Source organism: Corvus cornix, chromosome 8, assembly GCF_000738735.6.
Source record: "Corvus cornix cornix isolate S_Up_H32 chromosome 8, ASM73873v5, whole genome shotgun sequence".
Lineage (NCBI taxonomy): Eukaryota > Metazoa > Chordata > Aves > Passeriformes > Corvidae > Corvus > Corvus cornix.
Window position 1 is genome coordinate 17,614,582 of NC_046338.1, and position 13,052 is coordinate 17,627,633.

Below are 13,052 nucleotides of genomic sequence, written 5' to 3' on the forward strand. Positions count from 1 at the left end.
TTAATAAATTTGAAAATAAATATCCTAAGATGATCCACTGGTAGGACTAGTTGGATAAGGCACAGCAGGCTGTAAGGCTGGCTGCTGGAGCTGTGGCCCACTTAGCCACCTACTTGGTATCCCACAGAGAGAACAGGTCTGTGCTTCAATTTCATAGCAAAATACCAGGGCTAAGTGGTCTAACTCCAGCTGAAACCAACACGCCTCTTTCAAAGGACTTGTGGTGGGGCTGTAACAGTCCTGAGGAACTTGCAGGGCAGCCCAGAGGTTGTTTCATTCGGTGGTGCTGTGGATCAGCTCAACTCAAACCGCTTCTCCACTGCACTGCCCCTAAGGAAAACAGCCAGGGCTGTTCCTAATTAAAGGAAGCAGAACTGCCTAAAGAACCCATTGGGAAAAGGAAACTGTGCAAGAGAGGCAGGAAACTGAAGAATGGGGTGAGGGAAATGGCAGTTCACATAAACATAATGAAAGTTCATTAGTTTTTAGACATTCATGTTGGGATAAACTCATCTTTCATGACCTCAGAGAACATGTGATTTAGGGCTAGATTCAACATCCTCCAAAGTCCTTGGAAATGTTTCCATTTACTTAAGTAATGTTGGATCAGGACACTTTGTTAATGCTCTCAGTCATTTTTGCTGCAATACACAGTGGCTTGGGAAGTTTGAGACATTTACAGTTGGTATGATTTTCTCAGCTCCATAAATTATACATTTCATCAATTTTGGAATAAAATGGTCCTGATTAGTAGCAGGCAAAAATATGGCCTGCCATTTTCTTGCTGTACAATTAAGTTTAAATTATCCTCAAATAAATCCTGTAGTTTGTGGGGGTTTTACCTCATCTGAGCAGGGCACAAATACCATTTGTTGTTTTTATGCTGATACTGAACATCTGATTAGGAAACTGCCAATCTGTTGGGGTCATTGTTGCCTTTTATTCTGTGGTCGGTAATATGCTCACACCTGGGGGAAGAGGTTGTACAATAAATATTTGAGTGTAGTTAAAAACACGTTCTCTTTTGCATCACTCTGACAACACAAAGCAAATTTAAGCCCATCAGTGCACTACAAAGCAGCTGGAGCATACTGGGCAATCTGGCTCATTATGGGTAAATCTCTTATCTTTGCCCTATTTTTCCACATTTCTTACTACTAAGGCTGTTTGTATGGAAAGAGGATTTGTACAAGAATTATTCCCCACCTGAAATCATAATCCTCTTTGTGACATTGTAATAACTTCTTCAGCCACCACATGTAATATCATAAACACGTGCTGATGACTTCAGTTGGAAATGAGAGAAAAAGAGCTCTGAAGAGACTAAGTCTGTTTTCTTGGAAACGTGGACCATAATCTTGCAAATATTCTTGCACATGAATTATTATAAGCATATGTGTAGTCCAGTTAAACTCCCTGAGTTTAAATTATCCCATGTGTAATTCCACCATAATCTATAGAATCAATGTGGCTCAATCAAACTTTCAGAAACACATTTGATTTCTGTGTTCTCCTCAATGGCTGAAGATGTGCAGGAGGGAGACTGTTGACTCCTGCTGGTAGAGTCGAGCCCAGCCATCTCAGAGGTGCAGCATCGTCTCCTTCTTACCCATCTGATCCTGATAAAGGGCCTTGGTTTAAGCAGCTGGCTCAGCTGAGGAGGAGTGGGATGATTTCCCTAAAGGATAAAGGAGTTAGTTTGGGAGAGCTAAACTCCGTACAGGAAGATAATTTGCTAGGATGAGCTGTGAAGGGTGATCTGTAGGGGAAGGAGGAATGCTTTGCCGAGTGGTGTGGCTCTTCTGAGGAAGAGGAATAGGGTTCTGAATGGGGGAGAATGGTGGTACCAGCCGTGGGGCTGGGTAGGAGCAGATGAAGAAATACACCACTGTGTGTGTTTGTGGTCGTGGGTGTGATTTTTGCCTGGAGCAGAGGAGTAGGTTCCTGGGTGGGAAGTGGGAGCTACAGAGCTTGGAAGTACTGGAGTGCAGGGAGAAATCAAAGCAGGAGTTGTGCTGCCTTGGTACAGGCAGGAGGTGACTCAGGGGAGGAGGGGTCCCACACTGCTCTGCTGTCGATGGAGCTCGCTGGCCTGCAGGTAACCGGGGGGAGCTGGCTTAAGACAGCACTGGCCAAGAGCCCGGTGCTTCAGGAAGGGGAAGGATACTCTAGGATTTCTGAGTTACAACTGTGTTGTCTCCTAAGGATTAAGAAAAAGGAATACTCCTGAGTGAGTGAGTGAGTGTACTGACTTGGTGAGGCCAAAGGAAGGCTGTACTGCTCACGCCCCCTTTGATGTGCCTCAGCTAAGAGGCAAGGAGCTAACTAAGCCCTTTTGCAATTCTCTTGAATTTGGGGGAGTTTTTCTCAGGCTGCCATGTCAGCGTGTTAACTGCTCCCAGTTGTGAAATGGCCCGTCCCAGGGTGGTGGTGACACCAACGCTCAGTAATGTTTTAGCCTAATTAACTTATGTGACTAAAGTTATTAAAATTGCTGTAGGATAAATACAACTTGTGACTCCAGTAAGACTTGAATCTTACTGATGGTTAGCATTAGCAACAGCATTGAAACTGCAAAATAAGAACTCTACAGAAGAGCTTTAGTACTACCCGAAGCTGTTCCTAATCTTTCATTTATTAGGATTCCTTTTCAAAATAATGCATGTCCTAGGTAAGCTGGTATAATGTTTATTCATATGTTACCTCAAATATCTACTTTACAACAATGCTGTGCTCACACTGCTAATTACTTTGGAACATTCTGGGGGTTTGCAGCATTGCCCTTGGTACTTTGATTAAACATGCCATGCTGTATGTGTGCTGTATTGCCTCTCAACTACTTTACCAGACCATTATCATCCCATGAGAGATCCTCTTGCCTTGTAGAACAATTACAGGCACTAAGAGGTGTTCATAGCCCACTCTCCTTTCCTCTGTACCAGACTGCAGAAGACAGCATTTTCTCGACAGTCATTAATTCTACCTAAAAGTAGCTTGCAAGTGTCTTAAAATCAACATCTGGAAAAACTAAGTACAGAGACTTCTTTCAAATACCACAAACTGAATCATGGGGCCAAATTCAGCCTTGATGGAATTATTATCTGATATCTGTGTTCTGTGTTTTCCCTATGTTGCTTGAGTAAATTCCCTTATATGGAGATGTTTTCTGAGATGCACATGAAGCCAAAATGCTCAGAGAATTGCATAGGACCAAACCTAAAATACTGAAGTAGAAAAAAAGAAAAGGAAATTCAAACACAGACTTTTCTTCAAAGTGTGTTGTGGTGGAAGTCCCTCATTTGAGAAGAGATTTTAAGCATCAGTTCTGACAGTTGCAATACTGGGAGCCCAGGTCTTAACGTTGGGAAAGATTCCACTTTGTGACTATTTTTTAAGGACATATATGTTACTCGTGTTTATGATAAAATAACTTGCTGAAGAGAAAGACTTATCTACATGTTTGTATTTTTAGAGATTAAGCTGTACTTAAACCAAAACAATATATTCAGTTTGTTAAAATATCTAAATGTTTGCTTCTTAGTCTATTACTTTTTCACTCATTCTAGCACTGATGTCATCTTCTGTCCCCCATACTTTTATGAGAATAGGGGGTTTTGTTACCTTGTGGTGCTAGCTGTTCATAAATAAGCTTAAGGAGACTTTTCTGCTTTTTTTATTTTTATTTGAGGTTCGTGACCGTCTCTTAAGCTGTGATAGCTGCATTCTTATCAGTGGGGGTATAGCTAGAAGAACAGTTGAATGCTGAAGTACATTCCGTGCTAATGTAGAAAAAAAAAAATCTAAAAATAATTTACCAGCAACCTGATTACTGTTGGGGGTCCTGTGTTGTCATGTGCCTCTCCCTGCCTCCTCCCTGACTGGGTGAAAGGCTTGCTGCTGGTGTTGGTTTTTAACTTGCTAAAACAAGCAGAAGGCAACAAAGGACTTCAGATTGCTTGCTGTGCAATCAAAATGCCTGACATATTTTACAATTCTGCTCCTCAAGCACGGGAACAGCAGTCTGCTGGCTTGCAGCAGGTGGATCAGAGGGCCCTTTCTCCCTCTTACTTGATGGCTCCACTTCTCCATCAGTAGGACCTAAACACTTGCAGCCAGACTGTCTCACCAGCACAGAGGTGCCGAAGTGTTTGACTCGGTGTTAACAGCCCTCAGTTTCATTTCACAGCGATGTTTGCCTACAACAGCAGTATAGCAATACACACAAAGGAAATGCCTGCAGGGACAGCATGTGCTACCAGAACTGCTCCTTGCAAGGAAGACAAGACTTGGTGTGTCTTTCTTCGCTGTTCTGTTTCACGTGTGTGAAGAAAAAACAACTCAGTTCTTGTATCTCTACTTAAGGCAGACTTTGGTAGGAAAATAACTTGGCACTGTCTCTTTGTGCTACTTGTAAACACTAGACCTGTTAAAAGGGTGGCCTTTTCCTTCTTAATTATTTTGCTTCTGATGGCTCTTCTTAAAACTTCCTACCAGTCACACTGTAGCTCCTGAAGTTCACCAGGCCACCTCCTTGGCAGCCCTGGATGAGCCAAAGCTGAGCCCAAACAGCCAGCACACACCAGAATTTGTCCTCCCTGTGGCAGAGGAATGAGCCACAAAGGATGAGCACACACACACCTACTGCCAAAACTGTTTTTGAACTGTAATTCTCTAATGACAGAGAGGAAGGCCAAGTGGTCTTCACATGAGCTGCTGCTGTTTGCAGCTTCACGGGAATTGCTGCTCTGGGAGCCGAAGGAACACCCCAGGCACAGGCACCTTTGCCCTGAGGAGAAGGGGGTGCTGCCTGACTGCCTCAAAATTATAAAGATGGAATATTAAGGAGGTGTTCCACTCTTAAACTCTGAATGCATGCAAAAGTTAATGATTATAACACATTAATTCTGATGTAGAATGACTTTAAAGCCTGAAAGATTCCTTATTTTTTAATGAAGCTTTGTAAGTCAGTTTTGCCCTCTCTTTTGGAGGGGATAGCTCTGTGAGGGAATCAGGGGAAGGGAGAAAACTGTAACTTTGTGGTATTTTGTGCTTCTGTAATTCTTGGCTTCTGGCTACCACTTTAACTTTCCATCTATACACATGAAATGTAAGTTTTCATGTATACATATTGAAGAAGCAATTTCTGTCTCTCCAGGATGCAGAAGAAGTTATTACATTTACTATTTGGCTGATGCCTGCTCAGCATGATCTGAGATTGATTTCAACACTTTATCTCCCTTTCTGAACCTCTAAAATTGATTTTTATGCCACTTGAGCATGTTCTCCTTGCTTTTATTTCAGTGCAGCTCTTAACAGGTCTGAACAAATTCACATCTTTCAAGGACTGGTGTGTTAACACCAATTTTTTTCTTCATTCTCCATTGTGTTCCCCAATAATAACATCACAAGATAATTGATTTAAAGTAGTATGTGGTAACTTTTTTCCATGCAACTTCATGCTGCATTATTCAAATTTATTTATTTGGATGCCAAACACAAAATAATTACAACAATTGACCTGTAACCAGATCAGTTATTTGATGGTTAAAGTCTTTGTGCTCACTTATTGGAACAAGACTATTCTTGAGCAGTGCTGATATTTTAAAAGGTTGGTTAATTATCCAGTAATAATAAACCTAATCCAGTCTTAATAATCAAAATCTTTACATAGAAAAAAAGGAATAAAACCCTTCTCCTTGCTGTCTAATTCCGTGACTTCTTCCAATTTTAATTATCTAGGCACTACTTTCTAAATGAGACTAATTCCTTGTCATAAATATTTTCCACCTCTGACATGGTATCCTTACAAGCTTGAGAAAATGTGCTGGTTTTTGCCTCTCTGTTAATTTTCGTTCATTATCCTTCTGTGAAATTTCATGAAAAAGCTATACTTAGAAATTAAGATAACTTCAAGAGCAAAACAATATTTGCAAAAAAAATAGCAAGTGATCATCAGAGTGCTTTATAGGGTTTTTTGGGACTGGAATGGTGCAAAGACTGCTGAATGTTGCACATGAATGACTGGCTGAGATACAGTGGCATTTAGCCAGACGCTGGCTACCATGGCATGGAAACTCAGTTATTACAATAGTTTGGATCCCAAATCTGTTTGAATAAGAGAGGTTTCAAATAATCCATGTCACTGTTAATGTACTTCAGTACATGTCAGAGGATGTGATTCAGACTTGGGGGAGAGAAGGGAATTAGGAATAGCTGATGCTCAGATAACTGAGACTGTACCAGAATACAGAATGCTGAGGTTTTTAGCCACTTTATCCCAGGTCATTAATCTTGTCCATTTTATGCTCACATTGCATCCCACAAAACTTCAGAATTTCCAGATGATGTTAAGTGTGGGGGTTTTTTGATGGTTTCAATTTTTTTTTTTTTTGCTTGTTTATTTTGTCTTTGTGTTTTTTTGGTGCTGTGGAGAAGTATTTTTTCCCCTTCTTTTTCTTTTTTTTCCCTCCCAAACTGAAACAAATATTTAATATTTAAAATAATTGTTTGCTTAAGTTTTAATGCAAGCAACACCTATTTTTTGAAACTCAGTGATATCAATCTGATGTACTTAGTGTGTGCTAGGTATGCTTGCTCAGTAATAAATGCAGTGTGGGGATGGTTCAGTTCTGTATCTGCAGTTCCTGCATGTGTTGACCCAGCTCCAAAAGGGGTTGTGGGATGGAGTAGAAGGTACTGGTAATGTTTACTTGTAAACACAGAGGAAAATTCTGGTCATGGAGGTTAAAACTCTAAGTAAACAGATACAAAATAAAGTTGTATCTGCAGTCTGTAACAAACTTTCTTCAGAGGAAAAGCTTGGCAAACGAGCATATAGAAATGTTCATTACATCATGGCACAGTGCTGAACTGTGTAAATTCAGTCTAACCAGTATAAAATCGTAACTGCTTTGTGATATATTCTGATTCTTCAATAAACCTGAAGGAACTTGAGGGGGGGAGCTGTGTTAGGGCAGCAAGGCAGCAGTAACAATTTCTTTCAGAATTACCTGTTCAATCTTTCCAAAGTAACACTTTACATGGAAGCAGCTCTGTCTGTATTTCCTCAGCCTTCCTATTCTACCCCTAGTGTTATTCAAATAAAAAGTTAGATGAAGATTTTAATGAATTCTCTCTAGTTTGGAGTTTAATGAAAAATATGTTTAGAATTGGGATGTGCTCTGAGATTTTCTTGTCAGTGGTCATCTTCTATCTGGAAGTGACAGAAGAGTGGAGATCCTTCCACCAATAACTTTTGAAGGTATTTATTTTTCCTCTAACTCCACTGAAAAATGTGACTTAGTGTACCCTGATATGAAGTTACTTTTTAAAGGAATTATTACAAGTATTAATGCAGAGCTGCTAAGATGTCACTTAAGTGCTTCTTTACAAATACAGCTACATTACTTTTAATATTCTGCTTTTCAGTGTGGGTATAAAAAGCACATTTAACTGTAATTCCCAGCTGTCATACTTGCTTTTTTACAAATGGGTGCCTGCAAAAACAGGCCCTGTTTACTGCTGCTGAATAATAATTTCTGGATTTCATCTTGGCAGTGAATGCTGGGGAGATATCCTTTAAGCCACTGAATTGGAGGTTAGGACATTCATTTCAGTGTCAGCTGACATCCCAAGCTGGATCACAAATGAAAAGCAGCAGAGTTCAATTGCAGTGTTTAACAATAAAGCAGGAAACTCTAATTGCCAAGCTACTGGCAGCTGAAAGTAGAATTTACAGTAATGCTAACTGAGCAGATCTGACTGTTGATATAGCATTACAAATATCCACTCTTTCTTAAACCAAGTAGAGGGTTTTTTTGATTTTAAGAACCTACTGTGCACTGATGCATAGAAGAGGTAGGATTATGCACAGCAACTTCACTGTAGGGTCTAAAATACTTCTTAAAGCTCATCTCAATATTAAAAAAATACTATAACTTTGTTATGGACTCCTTTAAAAATTATTTGCTACATAGTGCAAGGACAATTTAATCCATCTAAGAATACTGTCTTCCTCTGAAGTTCATACAAAATCTCTTTGAGCACTTGTCTCACCCCCAACACACTTCCTCGGGGAAAAAAAAGGCACTCCAAACTGCAAATGAAACATTCTGGGTGGAATAGTGGACTAGTGTCTGTGCTACTGTTCATTAATTCATCAATTTACAATATACTTGTTTAATATGCATAATAACTGATAAAGTGTTTTAAGTTTTTTGAAACATTAAACATTCCTCAGAGAGACCCTCATTTCCCCCATTTTTGTCTGTTAAATATTGGTACTTCTACTCTGTCTCTTGTTAGAGAATAACAAACACATCAAACATCTTGTTCAGCTTTGTTCCTCAGGTACATGCAAAGGTAACACAAGTTATGTGTAAAACTCACATTATCAATCAACAAATACATCTTTTTATAGATGCATGCATGGTTAAACCCTATCCCTGGCACAGCTAAATGTGAGATTGCTTATTTCTGTTGCATGCATATTTCTGTCTGACTAGTTAATGAATTGGATTATAAAACATGTTAAAAATTTTTGGGTGAGGAAGTAAAATAGATATAAGAAATTCTAAATAGGAAATGTTACGCTCTGAAGAATAGTGACCTGAGTGTAAAGCAGTATGTCAACAAAGGTCCATCTTCATGTATCATATGCCACTTTCATTTCCTTCTCCATTGCCATTGCAGCATGAAACAGCAATGCAGAGGAAAAATGTTGTCCAAAGCTGTTACTGTGAGAGCTACTGGTTTTCTTGAATTCTTGTGCAAAATTCTGGTTGTTACCAAGCAGCTTATGCAAGATGACCTCTGCCTCTGAGTACTTCCTATTGATTTCAACAATACTGGTCATGAGACTACCATTACACTATCAGGAAGTATGGTCATTGGAAAAAGTCAAATTCAAGTTTCAGAAAGGTCTAGAGCTCAGTTTGTGCTGCGAGCAACCTGAGGGTCTGTTAGAAGCCTTCATTTCCATTAAGAAGATGTAAGAGGCACAGTAGCTAGAAAGAAATGGTGTCAGTGAGTCTTTTGTGCTGTTTGCCAAGGACTGAAGTGTGGGGCAAAAATGTCTTCAGTTGGATGGTGCCACTTGGCACTAAACAAAGTAAAGATTTTTGTGCAAGTGCCACTAACTCCCTCTGAGCTATTCTTCCCTGTAGGCATCCTACTTTCTCTCCTGTCCCAGGGAAACTGGCTGCTGCTTGGATGCAGTCTGTGATTGCACATTGGCTAAGGCACACTGATAAGCTCATCTGGAGGTGAAAATGAGGTTGGAAAAGGTGTTCACTTTGGGTCTGGATATGCTCTAGAGTCCCTTGCACAGATTTAAGAGGATCTCTTTGCTTTACAAACATGACTTGCATTTGTATGTTTAAAATTATCTATGTGCTATTTGTATACAGCCTTTTATTTCAAGGTATTAACTGTCCTTTGTTATGACAGGATGTTTTTGCATAGAAAAACAGGTATCTAAAGAATTATGTGAGTACAACTTCAGAAGTTGTTCCTGAGACTTTGACTACTGTTCCCAGAAATCCTTAATGTCTTGCAAAATGAAACAGAACAGCATAACTTTATTGGAATGGCCATGGCTGAGTTGCAGCAACTTGAATCATTGGCTGAAAGTAGATCAGTCTGTTAAGCTTTCAGATCAGTCTGTTTAGCTTTCTTCTGGTACAACATAGAAATACTCTCTTAAGCTGTTTTTATCAAGAGTCAACCTTTTTCTTACATAGTTATTTTATTTCTAACTGGTGCTCCTCTTTTACCTTCTCTTCCTCCTCTTTAGAAATAAAATTAACCTGTCTTTAATGTACATTACATACTCTCCACTAGGAGACAACCAGGTCCAAAGAGAAGCAACTCTGAATATTTAATATTTGTCAGCTAATGCATATCTAGATAAAACAATCTGATAACTAAAACTCATTTAGAATTTGGCTTTCATGCTAGGACTCAGGGAAAGAATTTCTGGATGCCTTCTGTTCTCTTTGAAAATCTTTGCCAATTTTGATGATGATATTTCCATAAAGTCATATTTGCTTTCTTTAGGAATATACTTCTTCATTTTGCTTTAAATATAAGGTATTATGGTTTCCTCTTTTGGAAATGGAGAAAAAGAGGTAATGTATTTCATATCAAACATTCCTTGTATGTAATGCAAACGTGTTTGACATAATATTAATATTTAAGAGAAAAAATGAGACATAGCAAACCCCAAGAATCTAAACTTAAGGAATCCAGTCAGCGACCTTTAAGTCGATTGCTAGACACTGGGAGGGCTGTTTTCTGTTCTGTGCTGGGAGAGGAAGAATGCAGTTTTCCCCTAGAACAATAGACTGTTTGGTCGTACCCACCTTCTAAAAACAAAAGATAAGAAAGAGCTTCTCAATAACAAAATGCTAGTTTACTTCAGCTCCACTGTGCTTTTGGAGAGAACTAGCAGTTATTTGAGATAATCTCTTCAAGGAAAGGTCACTCTGGTTGATAACAAAACTTCCTTTAAGAGAATTTGAGCCAGAAGTCTTTTTTCTGAACTGTCTCCTAAGGCTGTCATGCAGTATTTTGTTGAGGGCTTTGGTCAGAGTTAGGCTGTGATCTTCCCATTTCTGAGCTCTCCAGAGCAGTTCTACCTGCTTCAACTTCACAGACTTCTGGGTCACTTCTAATCCAAGTTTTCACTTGCTAGAACTAATTATAAACAGCTGAAAAGTAAATGCCCTTAATTCAAGTAGGCACTTGAGCCAGTAAGGAAAATAGCAGTACCAGGGAATAGGTAGTGTCCCACACTCTCATAGCCAACAATCTGGATTTGAAACCACTTTGTATGTGCTATTTTAACCTGTGTTTCCCACGTTGACCAGAGCAAAGAATGTGCTGTTGGGGGAACACAGGCTGAGATACTCTTAGCTTTGTTCTCCCAGAAGGCTGGCAGTGAAGAGAAGTGGGAAAAGTCTTCCCAAATCCTTGAAAATGAGACTCTTCTACATCAGTTGGCCTGGAGCAATTCAGATTTTCAGGACAGCCTCTTGTAAAGAAATCTACTGTTACCTTCAGAGTGTTTATATGGGAGGTGACAAGTCTGAACAGGCAAGTTCTTTCTTTTAGCAGTAGTCATTGCCATGCAGGTGACAGGTGAAAGAAAATTCCTGGAACTCCACAGCGTTCAAAGGCAGACTCACAAAGTTTATGAACCCGCAGTTGGAAAGCACACCAAAACCCCAAATCCTGCCCTGGGCAGGGCTCTGAGGGAGTAACAGAGCAGCCAGAGATGCTTTCGCTGCGGTAGGAATCCCGAGCAGGGTGCGGGCGGGTGCCCCTGCCCTGCTCCGAGCAGGGGCAGCGCGGGCGGTGCTGGCGCCGAGGCGCGGCCGGGCCGGGCCGGGCTGCTGAGCGCGGGAGGCGCTGCGGGAGGAGCGGGAGCGCATCCCCCGCCCTGCTCCTCCCTGCTTCTCCCGGCCGCGGGGCACTGATCCTGCGCCGTCACCCCGCACCCGCAGCAGAGCAAGAGGCTGCCTCTGTCCTCTTCCCCTCTACTCTAGTTCCCTTGCAAAACAGAAAGCAAGATTCAGGAGAGAAAGCACTGATGTAAAACAAATTACCAGTCGCCATAATAAAGTCCAGTGTATCTCCAACTTATCAAGCTATCTGCAACTGTGCAGAAAGTCATAAGATAGTCCTCACTCTGATTCAGGGGGAAAAAAAGCCCTTGGACACATCAGATTTACTTCAACCAAGTCATTTTCAAGGACCTCAGTATGTGCTGCACAAAGTCCTTCTCACATAGCCTTAACCTATTAACGGCTCTCTAATTTCAGACATAATCTTGGTTAAAACCCACAAAAACTCCCTGTTCTGAACTCACATGTGACCACATCAAGGGCCTCTGCTTATGCTGAGGATTATTAAGCCTGTTGGACAGGTTATAACAGCTGGCTTCCCCACAGGCCCACACAGGGCCTTGCAATATCGGGACGGTAGTTTTCTGCACAATGTTTTCTGATGATTTAGAATGATTTTCTGCATAAAGCAGCCTATTCCTCCGGACTCTTGTTTCCTAACAGCAGGAACCATTGTTTCTGCTGAGCTAAATTCCATCCCCATTCCCTACCAGAATAGCTGCTGCAATGTTTTGACATCTGACGCTGAGGAAAAGGCTTCCGAGAGTCTCCTCCAGCGGCAGCGTGAGGAGCTGCTCTTGGCTTCACCAGTCAGGCTGTGCACTCTCGAGGGCGTTTCTACTCCTCTTTGAGCTTTTTTCTTTGTTTATGTTTCTGTAGCCAGCCACATAGCTCTGTGTGTGTACAGATGACAGATGTGTTTATATTGCTTTATAGGTGGGATAGTTGTAGAATTACATTTTGCCAGATGAATGTGAAATGCTGGAGTATGCTTTCACACACTTACTGCCAACAAAATACCTTTTAAAAGTTGTTCCAATGTACAGGATACCATTTTTCATGGCAAAGTCTTAAGTGTATATTGTACTGTTGAAAGTAAGGTCCTTGAAATGAGAAAACAGGATATACTGAAAGTCAAATTCACTGTATCAGAAAAAGAGGGAAACTCTGTTCCTTCCCTTATTACTGATTTTTTTTTCTCTATTTTAGAGCTTGAACCAATTCAATTTCTCCAGCTGACAGTTTTGCTCTGATGTAGATTTGGTATGGCTTTTTGTACATAAGCTTTGAAGAAACTACCTGCTAAATTGGTAAGTATTGTGCCTGTAGCATGACACTTGCCACTCTTTTATTTATCTTAAGAAGTGAGCAACAATTTTCAAAAGGTGCACAACAGATCATAAGGACAGCTTTGACAAGACCAGAGGAAAAATAATACCAGTTAAATGCTCTGCGGGTTTTGGAAGACTACAAAGTACAAACTGTCATGAAGCCAACTTAATATAACTGTTTCCTTTATACTCGAAGGATTCACAAGGGACTTCACTGCTAGCATAAAGGAAATAAAGCCTGTTGTGCTAGAAAAGACTTTGTTGCTTACAATTTTTTAAATGACACAAAGTTTCCTTACAGGAAATGCTACATTCA